The 22,602-nt window shown below is 47.6% G+C and overlaps 1 long non-coding RNA gene across 1 annotated transcript; it reads right to left on the bottom strand.

The window, feature by feature from the left end:
- Positions 1-1,387: 1,387 nt before the first annotated feature.
- On the bottom strand, positions 1,388-15,878 carry LOC138447106 (uncharacterized). Its single transcript, XR_011259666.1, has 6 exons — positions 15,718-15,878; positions 14,109-14,215; positions 12,276-12,409; positions 10,110-10,230; positions 3,292-4,125; positions 1,388-2,053 (listed from the first exon to the last, which is right to left on the bottom strand). It is a non-coding gene; the product is annotated as an uncharacterized lncRNA (long non-coding RNA).
- Positions 15,879-22,602: the final 6,724 nt, after the last annotated feature.

Genomic DNA, 22,602 nt, shown 5'->3' on the forward strand with positions numbered 1-22,602 from the left:
TGCCAAGGGCTCCAGCAGGGAGAGCTCTGTCAGAGGCAAGGGAAGGGCAAGTGCAGGTCTCCTCCAGCGGTTGCTTGACAGCCCAGACTCAGCGCCGCACGGTGAGCACCAGGCTCCTTGGACCCCTGGCGGGGCTCTGGAGCCCCGCACACCTCGAGTCTGACTCCGTGGGCGCCCAGTAGCTGCCTCACACACGTAGGTTCCCTAGCGCTCTCCTCTCCAGCAGAGACGTGTGCAGGTGGTTGGGTCCTGCACCTGTGTGTCTGGGCTCCTGCCCACAGCCCCAGCTCAGGGGAAGCAGCCCCTGATCCTAGACCGTAAGGAGGGGCAGGGAGCCGGCGCCTGGAAGCCGAGTGAACAGCATGCGGGAATCGAGCTTCCTAGGGGGAAGACGAAGCAGCCCAGCCGCCTTAGGCTGCAAGCCCTGCTTGGGCGGAGTCGAGTGCGCCTCCAGGATGGCAGAGCTCCAGCTCTGCTCAGAGGCCCGATCTGGCAGAGTTCCTGGTGCGAGGCTGCTCTGCCCTGGGCGAACCTTGCCCAGACTTGCCTCGCTGCTAGGCTTCCTACCCAGGAAGGAGCAGCCTTTGCAAAGTTGGGAGACGCCACTGGCGCCTTCCTGGCCTCAGCTCCACTCCTGTATTGCCTTTGCACCTAGGCCCCAGGCGTCCTTTGGGAGGCCTTAGGGGCCGGTGGGTTCCACACTGCCAAGGGCTCCCATAGTGAGAGGTCTGTTCAAGGGAAGGGATGGGTATATTTGGAGTACAATCCTGTATCAGATGTGAGGCCCACACCTTCACCCTGAACGCTCACTCTGAACCCTCACCCCGAACCCTTACCCTCACCCACGCCCTCACCCTGAACCCTCACCCTCACCCTCTCCCTGAACCCTCACCCTCACCCTCTCCCTGAACCCTCACCCTCACCCTCTCCCTGAATCCTCACCCTCATCCTGAATCCTAACCCTCACCCTGAATCCTTACCCTCACCCTCATCCTGAACCCTCACACCTCACCCCTCACCCTAACAAGTTTGGAGGGCTGTTCCACGAACTCTAACCTTTACCCTACCCTAACCGGACCCCCATCCACATCCTAACCCTAACCCACATCATAGTCACGCCCTCAGCCCTATACTTACCCTTGAAGTACCTACCCGCATCTTCTTCATTTTTGACACTTCCCATGCATAACAAAAGACGAGGTTGTAAGGTTTCAAACATGGATCCAAGACCCATTATCCACATAAAAGGGATATAAATACTATGATCACATCATTTAAATCTCTTGCATCACCAAAATACCTCTCCACCACTTATCCAGTCGCCATTGATGGATCACATCTATCTCATACATTTTATAACTTAGCAATCAAATACGCACCAGGACTCTGGGTAATTATAGAGACAAGATTTATTTATACCATAAATATTTCAACAAATTCCACTTTCTACGATGAGTTCAATCTTCACAAAAGTAGGATGAACAGCACCTGTTTCCACTAGGATCCATAGAGCGTGAAAATCTTAATGATGACCACCAGAAAGGTCAGCACGGTTGATATCACAGATTTTTCAGTGTTCCAATACAAGTTCTACCCAAATCCATAAAGAAAGACATACGCATAGGAAACTACAAATTGAAAGCAAGTCTATTGAGATAAATATTGGACATCAATTGTATGAATCTTTAAGGCATAACTGCAGACATTCTTCAGACATTCTTCAAATTCATAGAATGACAACAAAGTATGGCTACGTACAATCCATTCGGTTTTATGAACCACTCATGAATAACCTCACAAGCCATTTGAAACCAGATGACAATTTCAAATAGCTTTGATCTACAAACAAGGCTGTGAGACAGAAAGTTAAAATCGAAATACATGAAGTAAATCCTCAATAGATATGAAAACATCCCATGGTAGTGAAGTCAATTAGCATTAGTTATTAGGGCTTTCATGCACAGACTCATCTCTGATCGATGTGATCCCAATTCATATTTGGCAAAAAATACGAAAGCTGATCTTAACAGTCATATTATTTTTCTTTGTACCCCTAAAAAGAAAAATGAACATGAAAAACTAAATTAAGCTTGGAGGCTCACATTTCCCAATCGGTATACAAAGCAACAGCATGTCAAACTTTCTAATTCACATATGCATTTAAATGAAATTGGATGAAATACCCCTAAATAAACACATACTTCTATGCCCAATGTTTCACAAGGCAGAAAACGCTCAATGAATGAAACTGAGAGGGTAACAGCCAGGAAGGCCAGGGGTCTCCAAAGGGAGGAAATGGGGTGCAAGTGTCAGACAGTTGTTATCTGTCACTTCCGAGGCAGGAGGAAACAAGCTGTTATCTTTTTTCCCCTTCTTGATACAAATTTAAACAGAGATTTTCTCTTACAATTCTGTGTTGCTATAATGACACCTGGTTCCGCCTGAACTTCACTTTTCTCATACTTTGAGCTGACCAAGGCATTTTTCTCATGGAAAGGTTTGCCTTAAGCTATGTGAATGTACTATGTATTTACCCTAGACTCTATCTTCAAGTAGGTTCTGCCTAAAGGCTCAGAACTGACTTGACAAACCAATATGCTTTACTCATACATGGCTCTCCTGATCTATGTGAATGAAGCTATCCATTTGCTCATATCAATCGTTTTATGGCCCAGGATGACTCACCTGGTGCCACGGTCATCTCCATATATCTTGTGGGTGAGGGGTCTGCTGCCATTCCTTTCTCTAATGAGTAGACTGCTAGTAGCTAGATAACATCCAGCCAAAGATGAGTAGGGGGGCACTCTTTCTGCCCCCTTCTGATGTCTATGTCAGAAGCTTTCTCTCTTTTATACTTTAATAAAACGTTGGGACACAAAAGCTCTGACTGATCAACCCTCATCACTGGCCCCGGGTTGAATTCTTCCTCTAAGGAGCCCAAGAATTCAAGCATCTTTCATGGTTAGACAACAACCTTTCCAAACAATGGTCTTTTCAAAAAAAAAAATGATGATAAGTGATGAGTATGCATATGTCTACGAATGAAATGGGACCTATATGTCAAACCACATAAAAATATATCTTCCCTCAACATACATATAACACAACCAGGCCTTCACATGCATCGATTCTCCAACTATCAAGTCATACAAATATGGATGTAAAATATCACAATACATTCCAAAGTTTAAAAGTGATGGATATTGACTTTCGCCCGCTGGTGCTTCTTTTTATGTCATCTCCATTATATTAGCTATGACAACGAATCATGTGCTGTGCGAAGTCACTTACATTGTGTCCAACTCCTTGGGATCATATGGACTAGGCCCCACCAGGCTCCTCTCTCCATGAGATTCTCTAGGCAAAGATACTGGAGGGGGTTGCCATGCTCTCCCTCAGGAGATCTTCCTGCCCCAGGGATGGAATCCATACCTCCCATGTCTCCTGCATGGGTATGTTCTGCATGTTCTTTACCACTAGAACCACCTGGGAAGCCCCAAGACACATGAACATCAGTGGATTTGGGGATCCACGGGGCATATACAGAACCATTCCTCCAACAAAACTGAAGAATGACTTTAAAATCTCAAACAAAACATGAGTATATGTGTTCACAAACTTCATGGAGCAAGGGTTTCTTCGATCTGAAAACTGGCATCGATGAAGGACTGTGTGAAGAATACTTCAAAGTCTATTTGGCAAACACAGCCTACGTTGGCTATATTTAGTCCTCAGTTGAATGGAATGTCATGAGTACTGGTCATTTCAAATAAGTAGCCTATGACGCTGTTTACACTTATTGGGACGCGTGGTATACCACATTCACACATTTCAGTAGCATTGGTGCAAAAACGATACATTTCTCAGGGGAAGCTTCTACATGGACTCCTGGGATCAGAGCTCTAACTCATACACACATACTTTTCCTTTTAAAATGATCCTGCATGATAAGCAAACAAAACACTGGATGAACACCTAGACGGTGAGCTCTGTACTAAATGATTTTAAAGCCAGTAGATGGAATGAGCTGATGAGGAAGACTACAAACGAGTCATCTTCTTCAACTTGGTCAAACCGCTCATAGTCATACAAGTGAATGAAAAGTTGAGCCTGTTGTCATTAAATCTGTTTAAAAGAAATAGAATAATAAAACAAATTAGTAACTCTTATTTTCTTAATAAACATTGTATTATTTCTGCACAGCTTTGTTACTGGCATGAATAGAATATCTACAATAATAACTTGTCACAGTGAAATGGATTCACATTCGATATCGATTCACATCTATAATTGATGCCATAGCTGTTTGATACTATTGCTTGAATGAATGCAACTTATGTGACTTCACAAACTACAAACACGACTAACATAATAGGTATTAAAAAACCTTGAGTGACATGAGCGTGAAGACTTAGTAGAGTTGCTCTCAAGAATAATGATACTATTATTCGCTCTAGCCATAGTACTGGAATCTGTACATTAACACCCCTGCAAAACAAAAGGAAAGGATAGAATAATAATAAAGGAACTTCATAACTATATTCCTACTGTAAACATTCAACACTATGTTTTCTTTTAAACTGACTTTCATATTTGGTCTACTGTAACCTCTTCTGTGTTCATTTTATGCTAAACTTATTGCTAACAGTAAAATTACCATACGAGCTCTAATTAATTTTTTTTTTTACTTGCAAAGCTACTGATAGAACCAAAGGCCAATATCTACATCAAACAGGAGAAACGGAATGGAAACTGTAAACAATTTTATGGAAGAACATTTCCGTGCTCCTATTCAGTCAAATGGGCATTCAAAAGGATGTGATTTTTCTGAAAGTTTATTTCAGAAACTTGGAATTGGATGACTGCAAACAATAAAACTAACAATATATTGATACATAATATTAATAATATACAGTGGGTCATTCTTTTTTTATTCTGCCACAGCTAACAGACAGAAAGTCAGTTGTCATAACTACTACTAACATAAGACCCTCACCGATAAGTGAAGATATATAGGAAAATCCATAATAGCTCTAAAAACCATCAAAGATAAAATGGTAATTAAAAAATACACTGACAGTTTAGCTGGTATAAGAAACAGGATGATTATGAAAGCAAAGCCAACAATCATGGATAGGCCATGGAAGCCCGTGGCTGTCACCAGTGTTGACTTATATCCTTCATCTGAGGTTGTTAAAAGCGCTTGGTAAAATCCAGAGGTTTGCAGCAGTGGTAACCTCCTGAACAGACTGAAATAAAAAGGGTTTCCAGAATATCCTGATGATTTCCATCTACTAGGCTGTGATGAGCTCAAGCAATGCATACTCCAGAGGACAGAAGACAGACAGGTTGGGAACACGTCTACTGCACTTACGGAGAAAGGGAATGTTGCTGCTCAGCCTAGTACAAGTGTAGAAGCAACACCTTGGTGATTCGACCTTTAAAGACTCGATACATATGAGAACGACTGGTATGAATAAACCTTCAGAAGTGCTTTCTCAGACCTCCTCCCATCATAAGCACAAGCATAATGAAAACACTGAGTTTTCATGGTCTCACCCAAAATAAGACTCACTTATGGCTTTGCTTTGAGAATAGTTGAACTACTCATTGTTCAAGAGAAATGATCCTTTCTTCTCTGAAGATTTGTGAATCATTCACAGGGTGTGGTGAATAAACTACTTAAGGGTCTAATACATAAAAATGCAATAGGCTAAGCACAGAGATGTTTTTCTCCCTTTCTCAAAGGATGGAATGGAACATTTTGTATTTGCACTGATTTTATGTCTTGACTTCATGTACAATTATATACTGATTTTTTTAGTTGACATACAATAGGACTAAAAATATTGATATAATACTGATAACTCATGTTGGTATGTGTGGTTGTCACATAGGATTCACAGGAGATTTAAATTCACAGTTGTCAACGTAAAGGATGAATGCTATTTAGCTTCTTCGTGAATCTAGACCACGAATGAAGAGTTTTCCTCAACATATTTCACTGAGAGAAATACAAGGATGATAGGCATAATACTATGCTTCGACTCATGGATATCTAAGCATTGCTCACAATACAGATCTGATTTTCAACATCAGGGTTCTTTCAGTGTCCTTGAACAGCATTTGTTTTTCTGTATACAGAAGAAAAAACTCATGAGTATCAAACTGGTTCACATAAAACATGTGTATGAATTGTTATCTTCCTGAACCAGGGATCAAACCCACATCACTTCCCCCTCCTGCACTGGTAGGCAGATTTTTTATTTATCAACTGTGCCACCTAGGAATCGACATACATTTCAAGGACCACTGCCATCAGCTTCTACTGTTCATGACCAAAGTAGGAGAAACAACATTGGAAGAAGTACTCATAAGGGTACTCATAGGAAGTACTCATAAGTCAAGGAACTGTTATACTGGGTACTCTCGTTGTTACTGGGACAAGTCAGTTCCTCCGATGATGATGGGTATAACTGAAAAATTATTACAAATGCATGGGCTGCGATGTCTACGTGATAAATGTGTTCCTCTTATACTATTGCTTCAGGGATGCCTACTTCAGCATGAAGGAATGCACTTCAAGGGATGCCCGCTATTCCAGCTCAAGCAACAGATAGTGAAGTGCAGATCATTGTCCTTTGTTGAAAATAATCAGCACTTTGTCAACATAGGGAACATGCCAGAGGAACCCTTGGGATGGAACTCTAAAAACAGGTTGGGCCCTCTTTTTGCCAAGCCCTGCGATAAAATACAAATCAGAAAAAGAAAAATAGCATCGGTTTTGTCAGGACTTCCTCATCTTTTCTTTCTTGGTAGCAGGAAGCAGACATTGAGGCCAGAGGACTGCAGGATTTCATTGTGAACTAACGTTGGGTGGGGTGGAAGCTCATCACTCTAGTAAGAATGTGGTTCAAAAAAATGGAATTTCATTCACTTCATGGACATAGAGTTCTATAATCCTTCATTAAGGAATTCAATAAGCTATATTTCCTTACACCTTCACAATCTCTTGGTTTACGAGAACATCAATTGCTAGTCCAGCACTTATACAATGAGTGTTACAGGTAGTATGAATGTATAAATGATGATGAGCAATGACAGGAAGTTTATTTAATCTCTGTTTGAATTCTTGATTTTTTATATAATTTTTTATAATATCCTTACAGATGTGAATATTTTACTGACATGTATAAATACACGTTGAGTAGTGCTATGATAACTCATAGTGTTGGCACAATAAATATCATGGTTACTATGTGCTTTTCATATATTCCTTTTGAGATTCTCTTCCATTATACATTATCATAAGATATTTAATAGTTTCCTAAACTGTACAGTAGGTCCTTGTGGCTTCTTTTATATATAGTAATGTACTTGTTAATAATTCAAACAAAAACTGGTACACAAATACTCATAGTGACATTCACAATAGCTCAAAGGTAGAACTCATTCAAGTGTCCGTTGGTGGGAGACTGAATATGCAACACAAGGTATATTCAGAAGCTTGAACGGTATTCCACCATACGAAAAAGTACATTAAATGGTGCTGCCACTCTGCAAGACATTACAGAAATGGCTCCAAAACAAACACATGGAATAAATACATAGTTCGATTCCAATTCAAGCTATGTACCCAAAAGGATTGGGAAAGGGGGCTGAAAAAATGGATACTTCTTCCGTCATACTCACAACAGCATGATTCACACTGGCAAACAAACAGAAGTGATCTAAGTGTCCATGGCAGCCAATTCCATAAACAAACTGTGGTATACACACAATGGAATCTGATTCGGCCCTTCAAAGTCAGTAATTCTGACAATGCGACAATGTGGACAAACCTTATGGTCATTAGATCATGTGAAATAAACCAGACCAAGAAAAGACAAACGTTCTGTGATTCCACTCATATGAGATATCCAAACAAGTCAAATCTGTCAGAAATAGCAGAGAGTGATTCCGACCGATCGAAAAGAGTTCATGTTTCATGGACCTCAGTTTCCCTTGGAAAAACTGACTTCCCGTGATATCTCCAAAACCAATTAGACAAATAATTGGAAGCTATATCCAGTCAAATGAATGTAGACATAATGTTATATACAGTGTACACCAAACTCACTCAAACTTCTTAACAGACAAAAGGCAAAACTGTATCTATGGTACCTCAGCTTAGCTTAAAACTGTATCTACAGTACCTCACTTCTGCTTATAAAATTTAACAACAACACACTAAAGTCTATCCAAAAAAGGATATAAAACATATATAACATTAACTTTAAAGAATTAGACATTTAAACTGTGAAAAACCTTATTCACAAAACTTAAACACAAGCCACAGGAAAATATATTTATAAAATACATATCTGATAAAGGATTGTACTCCAAATATACCAAAAAATCTAGAACAATCTCATAAAAAATGTATACACCTAAACACCTGTCCTACAAAAATATAAAGATAGTAAATAAGCCTATCAAAAAGACTCAAAATCACATATCATTAGGAAATTACAAACTAAAATAACAGTGAGGTAGCACTGCACACCTATTAGATCCAGTAAACTCAAAAAAAAAAAACGGGGGTAGGGCACAACTTCTCCGGTGGCTCAGTGGTAAAGAATCTGCCTGACAATGCAAGACACTCTAGTTTGATCCCTTACCCCAGAAGATCCCACATGCCACAGAGAAACATAGCTGGATTTTTCCACAGCTAAACAAAGCTCACCTGTGACCTGAATACTATATGGCTAGCACTTACTAAACAGCTTTGAAAACGTCCAGACAAAAAGTATCACATGATTATATACAACAGCTCTACTTGTAATAACTAAAAACTTTCAAATATCAGGATGTCTTCAGTAGATGACAGTGTAAACAAATGGGGATACATCCAAAGTGAAGGGGAGCAAATGCTACCACAAAATATACCACCTCAGCATGATAATTAGTGGGACCCAATTAACTTTTTTTTTTAGAGGACACATGATCATCTCTGAAACCCAAGTTCAAGACAGCTCTTCTGTGAGTCACATTTACCAGAGAAATCTCATTTCAAAGGAATCCTCTCTATATGCCAGATAGAAGGATGAGACACAGTCTTTTGAAACTCTTTTTTCTTTTCTATCGATAGGGAAAGCTAAGCCGTAAATCTGCACAACAACCATACCCTTCCTTTCCTTTGGTTGTATCTGTAAAATATTTGTTTCTTTTTTAATTTGGCTGCGCCAGGTCAACCTTCATTGAGGTAAGCCAGATATTTAGCTACAACATGCAAATTCTCCTTGGTGGCATGGGAGATCTAGCTCTTGGATCAGGGAATGAACCTGGGCCTCCTTCTTTGGGAGTGTCCAGTCTCAGCCACTGGACCACCAGAAAGTGCCTGTTTTGTTTTCAGATGAAGATGGAATCTAAGGTGATATCTTGGGCCATTTCAGTCACTGACTCAGTTTCCTGAGTTTCTCCAAAGCACGCACAAGGTGCACATTATTAAACTGGTTTGCAAAACAAGAAAAGGTTGTCTGCTACAACACTGTATGCTTACAAATATCTAAATGGTAAATGGCATATTATTTATTTTTAATTACTATGGGGGGGGGGAGAAAGAATGCAGGATTCATACATGTTACCACATGAATAAATATTAAAACCATCTTCAGTGAAAAAGAAATCCACATCGAAAAGGCCACCCAGAACCCTTATTCACCATGTCTGCTTTCAATCCATCAAGTTTGTCCAAATAACTGAAAATCTCAGTAACACTCTAAATAAAGAAAAAAGGATGAAGATGGAAACAAAAGATATATTCATACACTTGAACAATTGCTAAAAGTGGAAGTGGGGCAGTGGATTACATTATAATGTAGGTACCATATGATTTCCTGATTTTGGAGATTATGTGCTGGTTCTGCAGAAGGTACCCATTTTGGATAAAACACATAGAGTATTTTAGATGATGTGGCAAATGCTAGCACTTGTTCCCATTGCTAGGCATTTTCTGTACATTTTAAATGACTGGAAAGTATACTAGGTTTCAAAACAACCATGTCAATACCACAAAAGAAATTTAGCGCAGACAGGCAGGAAACTTTCTGATACAGGCCAAGACTTACCCAGATGAAGTTCAAGGGAAGCTGGGATGCTCACTGCCCGTGAAGGAGTCCACGTGGAATGAAGAAGTAGTGTGGGAAGTCTATTAGTAACCACCATGTCTTGGGTCCTCTGGATGACCTACTGCAGGAGAAACAGATCTTACAGATAAAATGTTCCCCATCACTTCACAAAAAGTTGTTAGACTACATTCAGTAAAGCTGAATCATTTTGGATTAATTTACAATCATAAAATACTACCCTTTACAGTCCAAAAATCACTTGCATTTCTATACACTAATAACAATCAGGAAAAAAATATTAAGAAAATTCCACTTAAATAAAACATCTAGCAACAAACTTAATCAAGAACATAAAAAACCAGTAGTCAGAAAACTAGAAGGCACTGATAAAGAAACCAAAGAAAATACAAACACACAGAAAATTATTCCACGCTCATGCACTGGAACAATGAGGAATTAAAAGGTCCATTCCAACCAAAGTCATCAACAAATACACGGACTGCAATCACAAAATAATATTCAATGGCATTTTTCACAGAAATAGAAATATTCCTAATATTAGGCTGCTACTGTTGAACAGGACCTTAAACGGCCAAAAAGACTCTGAGAAAGAGGAACACAGCTGGAGGCATCTTCCTATCCCTCTTCAAACTACATCACGGAGCTGTAGTGACCACCACAGTGAGGAACTGGCAGGAACACAGACACATGGACTCCAGGAGAGAATAGAGAGCCCAGAAACGAACCCACCTGTACATGGTCAGTTCCTGAAAATCAAACCAGGAACGAGCGAAGAGGAAAGGACAGTCTTCTCAAGAAACAGTGACAGGAAAATGGCCACCTACACGGAAGAACATCAGTGTTCATCCTCTACATCATCTAACGCAAATCTAACTGAAAACCCACCGCTTTGCACACGGAGCTCTTTCCCCCTGAGTCCTCTGAGATGGACCTCCAGTCAGCCCTCAGCTGGACACAGGAAACGTCTACTCCATCCTCATTTTTCGCTCTTGCAGCGCCTCCCTGCTGGTGGGCACTGAGGCAACCCTGCTCCTCTCAGCCTGGATGCAGCCCTGTTATCCAGAAGCCTGAGCCCTGATGGTCCTGAGGAGACAAAGCTCCCGCCAGCTGCTCACGGAGCAGAGTCTAAAGGCAAAGCGTCCTGCGCCCGCGGGTCAGAGGGGCCTTTGGCGCCCCCTGCGGGCCACAAGAGAAGAGCGGGCAGCCCGGTGCTCACAGACCTCAGAGGGCTCACCCAGAAGCAGCTCTGCTGTGAGCACTCAGACTGGAAGCCCAAACTGAAATGGAGCAGAATAGCTCCATGACCCTCCGCAAAACATGGCTAAGGAACAATCAGAGCCTGCATGGAATGCAGCCATAAAAAGGAACACATTTGAGTTTGTTCTAATAAAGGGGAGGGAAGTCAGTCAAAGAGAGAAAAACATGGAATCTAGAAGGATGGTACTGACGAGTCTGTTCACAGAGCAGCAATGGAGGTGCAGACATAGAGAACAGACTTACAGACGAGGGTGGGGAACAAGAGGGAGAGGGTGAGATGAATGGAGAGAGCAGCATGGATGCAGGTACACCTACATTTGTAAATAGACAACCAATGGGAATTTGCTGTATGATTCAGGGAACTCAAACTGGGGCTCAGTAGTAACCTGGAGAGGTGGGAATGCGTGCGAGGTGGGAGGGAGATTCAAGAGCAAGAGGACATAGGTACACCTATGGTTAATTCATGTGGATGTATGACAAATCAAACCAGTATTGTAAAGCAATGATCAATCAACTAAAAGAAATAACTTTAAAAAAATATGAACATAAACACAAACTTTGCAACAAGGTAACTCCATTTAAAAAACTATAGAATTTTAGAAAACTGCAAAAGTTCTACATGACCGTTGGTCTGGTGATCAGGTCTAACATACACAAAACAAGCCAACTTACCAAATTATGAATATAAATTATTTAAAACATTGCCTTTTATCATTTCATACATTTACCCTGTGGAGGACCTTACTCGAGAGAACCAAAAACAAACTGTTAAATGAACCACGGACCACCCACCCTGGCCAGGCAACAGAGAAAAGAAAACACTTGCAGGAATCATCTTACAACAGGAGGTCCTGGGAAGGAACAAGGAACGAACAAGCTACCACCAACCAGAATTCTGGAGAGGTCAGGAGATGGGAGGCTCCAGTTCAGAGGTCCTACCAACCTCCCAGGATCCACTTCGCTGGAATCCATCTCAGCTGAGTGATGCGTGTGCCCCCAAGAAGGATCCCAATTCAGAATGCCTGGCAAGAGACAAACCAGAAATGAGCCCGATGACCATAAAACCTGAGACTGTGAGCCACGTGACAGAGTGGTTCTCTCCGTTTCCCTCACCCTCCTGCCCTCCACCCTGGCAGCCCTTCCCAATAAAGCCTCTCGCTTGGACAGCACTCCTCTCCTCAGACAACTCATTGCCCAGTGTCAGACAAGAACTCACTCTCAAGCCCTGAAAGGGATCCCCCTTCCTTCATCAAAAGCAATATCCAGGAGAAAATATCTTCAAAACGCTATCTTGCAGAGAAGGAAATCAGAGAAGGCAATGGCAGCCCACTCCAGTACCATTGCCTGGAGAATCCCACGGACAGAGGAGCCTGGTAGGCTGCAACCCCGGGGTCACTAAGAGACGGACACGACTTCACTGAGTGGCTTCACTTTCACTTTTCACTTTCATGCACTGGAGAAGGACATGGCAACCCACTCCAGTGTTCTTGCCTGGAGAATCCCAGGGACAGAGGAGCCTGGTAGGCTGCTGTCTATGGGGTCGCGCAGAGTCAGGCACGACTGAAGCGACGCAGCAGCAGCAGCAGCAGCAGCAGCAGCAGCAGCAGCAGCAGCAGCAGAGAAGGAAATGGCACCACCTGCAGTACTCTGGTCTCAGAAATCCCAGGGACAGAGGAGCTTGGTGGGCTACAGTCCAAAAGCAGGGCATTTCTGATGGGAGGAAACAGTCCCAGGGAAGCTGAGCTGCTCACCAAAGGCCCCAGAGCTTTGGATAGCACACCAGAGCTGGGGCTGAGGATTCCCAGCTGCCATGCCTCTTGATCCTGGCCTCTTTCACTAGATACATGTGTGGAAAACTAGTCTAAAATATGCCCTGGTGGTTCCATAGTAAAGAATCCACCCCCCGGTGCTGGAGATGCATGTGCGATCCCTAGGATGGGAAGATCCCACATCCTATGGAGCCCGTGTGCCACAACAGCCGAGCGAGCCTGTGCTCTAGATCCTGGAAGCCACGATGCCGAGTTCACATGCTGCAGCCACTGAAGCCCGTGAGCCTGTGCCCCTCAACAAGAGGAGACACTGCAGTGAGAAGCCTGCAAACCACTAGTTATGGCCCATGCTCACCAAAACTAGAGAAAAGCCCACACACAAAGAGGCAACACAGCCAACAATCAATAAAACTGTTTTCCTAAAACAATGCATATCTGACAAAGAAACTGTATTCGAATTGTCCAAGAACACTAGAGCAAACAAGCCCATTCATAATTGGTAGCGACTGAAATAGACACCTGGCCACTGAGGGTATACTGATAGTAAACTATCATACAAAAACATACTCAAGATACTGGTGCAATGCATGCAGAGCCCCCTTTGAAAGACAATCTGACAGTTTTTTTTTCAGTAACCACGTGGGACAAGCACTGAATTCTGTGTATGACAAGCGGTGGAAGCCAGGTATCTTACCATTGGAATGCAAAGTTACAGATAAACAAAAGGAAACGTTACAATGTCCATGTCGTGGTGGATCAGGTTGGAGACATCACAAATTACCTTTAACTGAATATGTTCAAAGGTGAGCTGGAATACATGGATATATATATATATATCCATGTATTGTCAGCTGAGCATATTGAGCTCCTACATGTATGTTTTAAATATCATTCTCTAATAAAAGGGAACAGGAAACATCTCCAATGGCCCGGTGGTAAAGAATCTGCCTACCGATGCAGGGAACACGGGTTCAATTCCTGTGTAGGAGATTCCACACGCCCAGGGGCAACGAAGCCCTTGAACAGCTCTTGAAGTTTGCATGCTCCAGAGCCCAAGTTCTGCAAACAGAGAAAGCACTGCAATGAGAAGCCATGGCACAGCAACTAGAGGGTAGCCTCTGCTCACTACAACTAGACAAACGAGCAATAAAGACCCAGCACAGTCAAAAATAATGTAATGTTTAAAAAAAGGACAGTTCTTTGAAGAAATGACTGAGACTAGGGGTGAGACTGTAAATATATGAGACAGGGTCATCTTAAATTATGAGAAATTAAAGAAACTAAAGACAACTATCAAGCTGTCCAAACTGATACAAATGAATGATGACACAGTGTTATCTGTATACACCAGCAAATAACAATCTGAAAAGGAATTTAAACAAACGATTCCCTTTCAGTCATGTCAACATTAATAAAAGACTTTGCTATGGACAGAATGAGGATAACAAGACTGGCACACTGGAAATGATACATGATTGCTGAAAAATACCCTAAAGACATGGACAGATATGCCATAGCGATGAAAAGGCTTCAGTTGGCAATACCATGGAATGCATCTTCAATCTGAAATGAAGATTCAATATGAATTTCAAAAGGCTGAAAGGTGGTTGCTAAACCACAAAAGATGCCAGCATTCTTGGACTCCAGAGGAGAATTCAATCCAGGGCAAGTGACGAAGCTTGATGGCTCAGAGGTTTTCTGTTAAAAAGTTTTATTAAAATATAAAAGAGATCGAGAGAGCTGCTGACGTAGACAGTAAAAGGGGGAAGAGTACCCCCTGCTAGTCTTTAGCCAGATGTTATAGAGCCACTAGCAGTCTGCTAATGAAAGAAAGACAATGTGTCAGAGAATGGCACCAGGCCCCTCACCCACAGCATGCATTGAGATAACATTGGCAGCAGATGAGTCATCCCAGGCCATAAAATGATGGACATGAATCTTGAAGAAAGGCAGATTTCCAAGCAAATATATAGTTTCATTCACATAGATTAAGAGAACAAGGTATGAGTAAAACATACTGGTTTGTCAAGTTTTTTCTGAGCCTTTAGGGGAAACTGACCTGAAGACAGAGCCTTGGGTAAATACATAGTACATTAGCATACCTTAAGACAAACATTTCCATAAGAAAAATGCATTGCTTAGTTCAAGGTTTGAGGAAAGTTAAATTCAGGTGGAGCCAGGAGTGGTCATGGCAACACAGAAATTTCTGAGAAACCTTTTAAATTTGTATCAAGATGGAGAAAAAAAAATGCAGCACTCTTTTGTCTCCTCCGGCCTCTTAAGAGAGAGAAAAAAACGTCTGACACTTGCAGTCTATTTTCTCTGTCTGGAGACCCCTGGCCTTCCTGCCTGTTATCCTCTCCAGGCCTGTAGGAAGCAATACACTAGGCTGCTTGGGAAAACCGCGCGGGTCTGAGCTTTATGCAAAGGGGTAAAGCAGTAAAACCCTTGGCCCCAAAGGCGAGGCTTTTCTGCGACCGCCATTTTAGTCGGCTCCGAGACTGCAAACAAAGAGGGCAGAATACATGGTTCCCTGCTCCGCCCAGTCCGAGTTCCCTTACCTGTGGCCCACAGCCCTGCGCTCTGCTCGCTGGATGCCAATCGACGGGGACCCAGGAGCCCACGAAACGAGCATTCCCAGCTGCAATGGCGAGCCCTGAGAGCCCTGGCCCCCGACGCGCCGCCATGTTCATCCCGCCCCAGACCCGCTCACGTGAGCCGCGCTCCTGACCAGCCGCCCAGGCTCGCCCCGCCCCCGACGCGCTCACGGTGCGCCCCACCCCCACGCCCCCTTCCAGGACAGGCCCGCGGGACCGCGACTGCCTCCAGGTGAAACACAAGGACAAGCAAATCCACCCCACCGAGACAATCCAAGCTTTTTCTCAGCTGATCTGTCTATGATTTAGGGATAAAACTATGACTATAGAAAGCAAAGATGACCTAGGACAGCCATGATAGTCTATAGAGCCAGACCCTGGCGGGCAGAGGCTTGAAGAGGGTCCGGGAGCTCTGTCAGAACAGCAAGCCTCTGTAGCGTAGCGGTTAGGTGCGCTGGTGAGCAGGCAGACGATGGTCTGTAAGTCAGGAGTTCAAGTCTGCAGCTTAACTCTTTTGCTCTTAGGGGGCGGGGGACAGCAACAGGCGGGACTTAGACCAGAAACGTTTATTTTTATTTTAGAGGTTTATTGTTTAGCTTAGGGTTAGGGTTCGGGCAACCCCCCAACTTGTTCAGGTTCGGGTTCAGGGTTAGGGTTAGAATTTGGGGATCCCCCCTCTTCTAAGAGTTCGGGTTTGGGTTAGGGTTCATGTCAGGGTCAGGGTTCGGGTTACGGTTAGGGTTAGCATTAGTGTTGGGGTTACAGCTTAAAGTGAGCCCTAATAGGGCCCATAGTTCTTTATTAGCCTGCCCTGGTGGGCCGAGGCTTGAAGAGGGTTCGGGAGCCCTGCTGGAAGCAGCAAGCCTCTGTAGCATAGGGGTTAGGTGGGCCACTAGGCAGGTAGGCTATGGCCTGTAAATCAGGAGTTCAAGTCTCCAGTCTGACCTTTTCGCTTTTCAGGGGCAGGGGACTGCAAGAGCCAGGGCTTAGACCAGAAAATTTTTTTATTTTAGAGGTTTATTGTTAAGCTTAGGGTTAGGGTTCGGGCAACCCCCCCCACTTGTTAGGGTTCGGGTTCAGGTTAGAATTCGGGGACCCCCCTCTTCTTAGAGTTCGGGTTTGGGTTAGGGTTCATGTCAGGGTCAGGGTTCGGGTTACGGTTAGGGTTGGCATTAACTCTAGGGTTACAGCTAAAGTGAGCGCTAATAGGGTCCATAGTTCTTTATTAGCCTGCAGTGGCGGGGTGAGGCTTGAAGAGCGCCTGGGAGCAAAACAAAACCCAGTAATCCTCTCTAGCGAAGCGGTTAGGCTGACAACCAGTTAAACATCCAACTTGGCTCTGTAGGTCAGGCATTCAAGTCCCAGTTTTGCCTCGTTTGCTTTTAGGGGGTGAGGGACAGCAAGGGGCGGGGCTTAGGCCAGAAAAGTTTATGTTTATGTTAGAGTTTTATTGTTAGGGTTAGGTTTAGGGTTCTGGCATCCCCCCAACTTGTTAGGGTTCAGGTTCAGAGTTCGGGTGCGGGGAATCCCCTCTCTACTTAGGGTTCGGGTTCAGGGTTCGTGTTTGTGGTTTGGGGTTCAGCGTTTGGGGTTAGGGGTTCGCGGTTCTAGTTTGAAGTTTGGGGTTCCGATTAGGGGTTCAAGGTTCTGCTTAGGGGTTTGGGGTTTGGGGTTCGGGTTAGGGGTTCGCGGTTTGGGTTTGGGGTTTGGGGTTCGGGTTAGGGGTTCGCGTTTCAGATTTGGGGATCAGGTTATGGGTTCTCAGTTCAGGTTCGGGGTTCGCAGTTCGGGTTTGGGGTTTGAGGTTCAGGTAAAGGGTTTGGGGTTCGCGGTTTGGGTTTGTGGTTTGAGGTTTGGGTTTGGGGTTTGGGGATCAGGTTAGGGGCTCTCGGATTGGGTTAGGGGTTCACAGTTCGGGTTTGGGTTTGAGGTTAGGGTGAAGGGTTTGGGGTTTGGGGTTCGCGGTTTGGGTTGGAGGTTTGGGATTCGGGTTAGGGGTTTTGGGTTTGGGATTCGGGTTATGGGTTTGGGTTTTGGGGTTCGCGGTTTGGGTTTGGGTTTGGGGTTCTGGTTAGGGGTTCGGGGTTCGGGTTTGGGGTTTGGAGTTCGAGGTTTGGGGTTCGCGTTTCAGGTTAGGGGTTGAGGGTTGGGGTTTGGGGTTCGCGGTTTGGGATAGGGGTTCGCGGATTTGGTTAGGGGTTAGGGATTTGGGGTTTGGAGTCTGGGATTTGGGTCAGGGGTTCGTGGTTTGGGGTTCCAGTTATGGGTTTGGGTTCAGGGTTGTGGGTTGGGGTTTTGGGGTTCGGTTTTTGGGTTTGCAGTTTGGGTTACGGATTAGGGGTTTGGGGTTTGGGTTTGGGGTTCGGGAATTGGGATTCGAGGATTGGGGTTGGGGGTTCCGATTAGAGGTTCAGTAAGTGAGATTTGTGGATCGGGGGTCAAGATTTGAGGTTTGGGGTTTGGGCTTCGGGGGTTTGGGTTCAGGGTTTGGGGATGGGGGTGTGAGGTGCAGTTTCGAGTTTTGCTGTTCAGGTTAGGAGTTAGGGGTTGGGAGTTCGGGGTTCGGCTTAGGGGTTTGGGGTGTGCGGTTTGGGGTTTGAGGTTTGGGGTTCCGGCTAGGGGTTTGGGGTTTGGGGTTCGGATCAGGGGTTTGGAGTTTGGGTTTGAGGGTTGGGTTTTGGGGTTTGGGTTTCGGGGTTTAGAATTCGGGTTAGGTGTTCGCAGTTTGGGTTAGGGGTTTGGGGTTTGGGTTGGGGGTGTGGGGTGTGGGGTACGGGTTAGGGGTTTGGGTTCAGGGTTTGGGGTTCACTTTATGGGTTTGCGTTTCCGGTAAGGCATTAGGGGTGTGCGGTCTGGGTGTGGGGTTCGTGTTAGCGGTTTGGGGTTGGGGGTTCGGGTTCCAGATTTGGGGTTCGGGGTTTGAGTTATGGATTCGGGGTTTGGGCTACATGGTTCGGGGTTTGTGGTATGGGGTTTGGGGGTCGGGGTTTGGGTTTGGGGCTCGGGTTAGGGGTTCGGGTACGAGTTAGGGGTTCACGGATCGGGTTAGGGGTTTGGGGTTCGGCCTTTGAGGTTCGGTTAAGGGGTTCGCTGTTCTGGTTAGGGGTTAGTGACAGGGGCTTCTGTTTTAGGGTAGGGGGTCGCAGTTCAGGTTATGGGTTAGGGGTTTGGTGTTTCGTTTTCGGGTTATGGTAAAGGGTTCAGGTAGGGGATTGGGTTAGGGGATTCGGGTTCAGGTTGGGAGTTCGGTGCTTGGGGTTAGAGATTTGGATTCGGGAAATGGGTTGGGGTTCATGGTATGGTGTTCGAGTTAGGGGTTTGGGGTTCGGAGTTTGGGGGTTCTTGTTCTGATTAGGGGCTTGGGGTTTGGGGTTCGGCTTCGGGGTTAGAGGTTTGCGGTTTGGGGTTGTGGTTTGGAGATTGGAGTTTGGGTTTGGGATTAAGGGGTAGGTGTTTTGGTTTGAGGTCGGGTTAGGGTTAAGGTATCAGGTTTCAGGTTCATTGTTTGGGGATTCGAGCTAGGCATTCAGTTTACAGGTTTGGGATATAGGGTTTTGAGGTCAGGGTGGAGTTCCGGGATTGGAGTCGCGATTAGGGGCTACTGAGTGCCGCAGAGGCAAGGGCTCCAGCAGTAAAAGCAGGCTGCGAGAAGCTGGGAGACGCTACTGGCGCCTTTCTGGCCTTAGCTCCACTCCTGCCTTGCCTTTGCACCTAGGCCCCAGGCGTCCTTGGGAAGGGCTTAAGGGCCGGTGGCTTGCACACTGTCAAGGGCTCCAGCAGGGAGAGCTCTGTGAGAGGGAAGGGAAGGGCAAGTGCAGGGCTCCTCCAGCAGTTGCTTGGCCGCCCAGACTCAGCGCCGCACGGAGTGCACCAGGCTCCCAGGGCCCCTGGCTGGGGTCTGCAGCCCCGCACACCTGGAGGCTGATTCCCTGGGCGCCTAGCAGCTGCCTTACACACTTGGCTTCCCTAGCGCTCTCCTCCCCAGCAGAGACGTGTGCAGCTGGTTGGGGGAATGCCCCTGCGTGCCTGGGCTCCGGCCCACAGCCCCAGCTCAGGGCAAGCAGCCACTGAGCCAAGACCTGCAAGAGGCGAAGAGCGCCCCCACCTGGAAGCCGAGTGAAGAGCTGGCGGGGAGGCGAGCCTCCTCGAGGGAAGAAGAGGCAGCCCAGCCTCGTTTGGCTCAAGCCCTACTTGGCTGGAGCCGAGTGCGCCTCCAGAACGGCAGAGCTCCAGCTCTGCTCAGAGGCCCGATCTGGCAGAGATGCTGGCGCGAGGCTGCTCTGCCCTGGGCGAGCCTTGCCCAGACTTGCCTGGCTGCTAGGCTTCCTGCCCAGGAAGGAGCAGGCTGCGCGAGGCTGGGAGACGCCACTGGCGCCTTCCTGGCCTCAGCTCCGCTCCTGCCTCACCTTTGGACCTAGGCCCCAGGCGTCCTTTGGGAGGGCTTAGGGGCCGGTGGCTTGCACATGCCAAGGGCTCCAGCAGGAAGAGCTCTGTGCGAGGGAAGGGAAGGGTTAGTGCTGGGCTCCTCCAGCGGTTGCTTGGCCGCCCAGACTCAGTGCCGCACGGAGTGCACAGGCTCCCTGGGCCGCTGGCTGGGGTCTTCAGCCCCGCACACCCGGAGGCTGACTCCCTGGGCGCCCAGCAGCTGCCTCACACACGAAGATTCCCTAGCGCTCTGCTCCCCAGCAGAGACGTGTGCAGCTGGTTGGGGCCTGCCCCTGCGTGCCTGGGCTCCCGCCCACAGCCCCAGCTCAGGGCAAGCAGCCCCTGAGCGAAGACCTGCACGAGTCGCTGAGCCCCCCCACCTGGAAGCCTAGTGAACAGCTGGCGGGGAGGCGAGCCCCCTCGAGGGAAGAAGAGGCAGCCCAGCCTCGTTTGGCTCAAGCCCTACTTGGCTGGAGCCGAGTGTGCCTCCAGGACGGCAGAGCTCCAGCTCCGCTCAGAGGCCCAATCTGGCAGAGTTGCTCGCGCGAGGCTGCTCTGCCCTCGGCGAGCCTTGCCCAGACTTGCCCGGCTCTAGGCTTCCTGCCCGGAAGAAGCAGGCTGCGCGAGGCTGGGAGACGCCATTTGCCCCTTCCTGGCCTCAGCTCTGGTCCTGCCTTGCCTTTGCACCTAGGCCCCAGGCGTCCTTAGGGAGGGCTTAGGGACCGGTGGCTTGCACACTGCCAAGGGTTCCAGCAGGGAGAGCTCTGTGAGAGGGAAAGAAAGGCAAGTGTAGGGCACCTCCAGCGGTTGCTTGGCCGCACAGACTCAGCGCCGAACGGAGTGTACCAGCCTCCCAGGGCCCGTGGCTTTTGTCTGCAGCCCCGCACACCCGGAGGCTGACTCCCTGGGCGCCCAGCAGCTGCCTCACACACGTAGCTTCCCTAGCGCTCTCCTCCCCAGCAGAGACGTGTGCAGCTGGTTGGGGCCTGCCCCTGCGTCCCTGGGCTCACGCCGACAGCCCCAGCTCAGGGAAAGTAGCCCCTGAGCCAAGACCTGCAGGACGCGCAGAGCGCCCCCACCTGGAAGCCGAGTGAACAGCTGGCGGGGAGGTGAGCCTCCTTGAGGGAAGAAGAGGCAGCCCAGCCTCGTTTGGCTCAAGCCCTGCTTGGCTGGAGCCGAGTGCGCCTCCAGGACGGCAGAGCTCCAGCTCTGCTCAGAGGCCCGATCTGGCAGAGTTTCTGGCGCGAGGCTGCTCTTCCCAAGGCGAGCCTTGTCCAGACTTGCCTCGCTGCTAGGCTTCCTGCCCAGGAAGGAGCCGGCTGCGCGAGGCTGGGAGACGCCACTGGCGCCTTCCTGGCCTCAGCTCCGCTCCTGCCTTGCCTTTGCACCTAGGCCCCAGGCGTCCTTTGGGAGGGCTTAGGGCCCGGTGGCTTGCACACTGCCAAGGGCTTCAGCAGGAAGAACTCTGTGCGAAGGAAAGGAAGGGCTAGTGCCGGGCTCCTCCAGCGGTTACTTGGCCGCCCAGACTCAGCGCCGCACGGAGTGCACCAGGCTCGCAGGGCCCCTGGCTGGGGTCTGCAGCCCCGCACACCCGGAGGCTGACTCCCTGGGAGCCCAGCAGCTGCCTCACACACGTAGCTTCCCTAGCGCTCTCCTCCCCAGCAGAAACGTGTGCAGCTGGTTGGGGCCTGCCCCTGCGTGCCTGGGCTCCCGCCCACAGCCCCAGCTCAGGACAAGCAGCCCCTGAGCCAAGACCTGCAGGAGGCGCAGAACGCCCCCACCTGGAAGCCGAGTGAACAGCTGGCGGGGAGGCGAGCCCCCTCGAAGGAAGAAGAGGCAGCACAGCCTCTTTTGGCTCAAGCCCTACTTAGCTGGAGCCGAGTGCGCCTCCAGGACGGCAGAGCTCCAGCTCTGCTCAGAGGCCCGATCTGGCAGAGTTGCTGGCGCGAGGCTGCTGTGCCCTGGCCGAACATTGCCCAGACTTGCCTCGCTGCTAGGCTTCCTGCCCAGGAAGGAGCCGGCTGCGCGAGGCTGGGAGACGCCACTGGCGCCTTCCTGGACTCAGCTCCGCTCCTGCCTTGCCCTTGCACCTAGGCCCCAGGCGTCCATTGGGAGGGCTTAGGGGCCAGTGGCTTGCACACTGCCAAGGGCTCAAGCCAGAAGAGCTCTGTGCGAGGGAAGAGAAGGGCTTGTGCAGGGCTCCTCCAGCGGTTGCTTGGCCGCCCAGACTCAGCGCCGCACGGAGTGCACCAGGCTGCCAGGGCCCCTGGCTGGGGTCTGCATCCCCGCCCACATGGAGGCTGACTCCCTGGGCGCCCAGCAGCTGACTCACACACGTAGCTTCCCTAGCGCTCTCCTCCCCAGCAGAGACGTGTGCAGCTGGTTGGGGCCTGCCCCTGCGTGCCTGGGCTCCCGCCCACAGCC

The sequence above is a fragment of the Ovis canadensis genome, chromosome 11 (genome assembly GCF_042477335.2).
Source record: "Ovis canadensis isolate MfBH-ARS-UI-01 breed Bighorn chromosome 11, ARS-UI_OviCan_v2, whole genome shotgun sequence".
Taxonomy (NCBI): domain Eukaryota; kingdom Metazoa; phylum Chordata; class Mammalia; order Artiodactyla; family Bovidae; genus Ovis; species Ovis canadensis.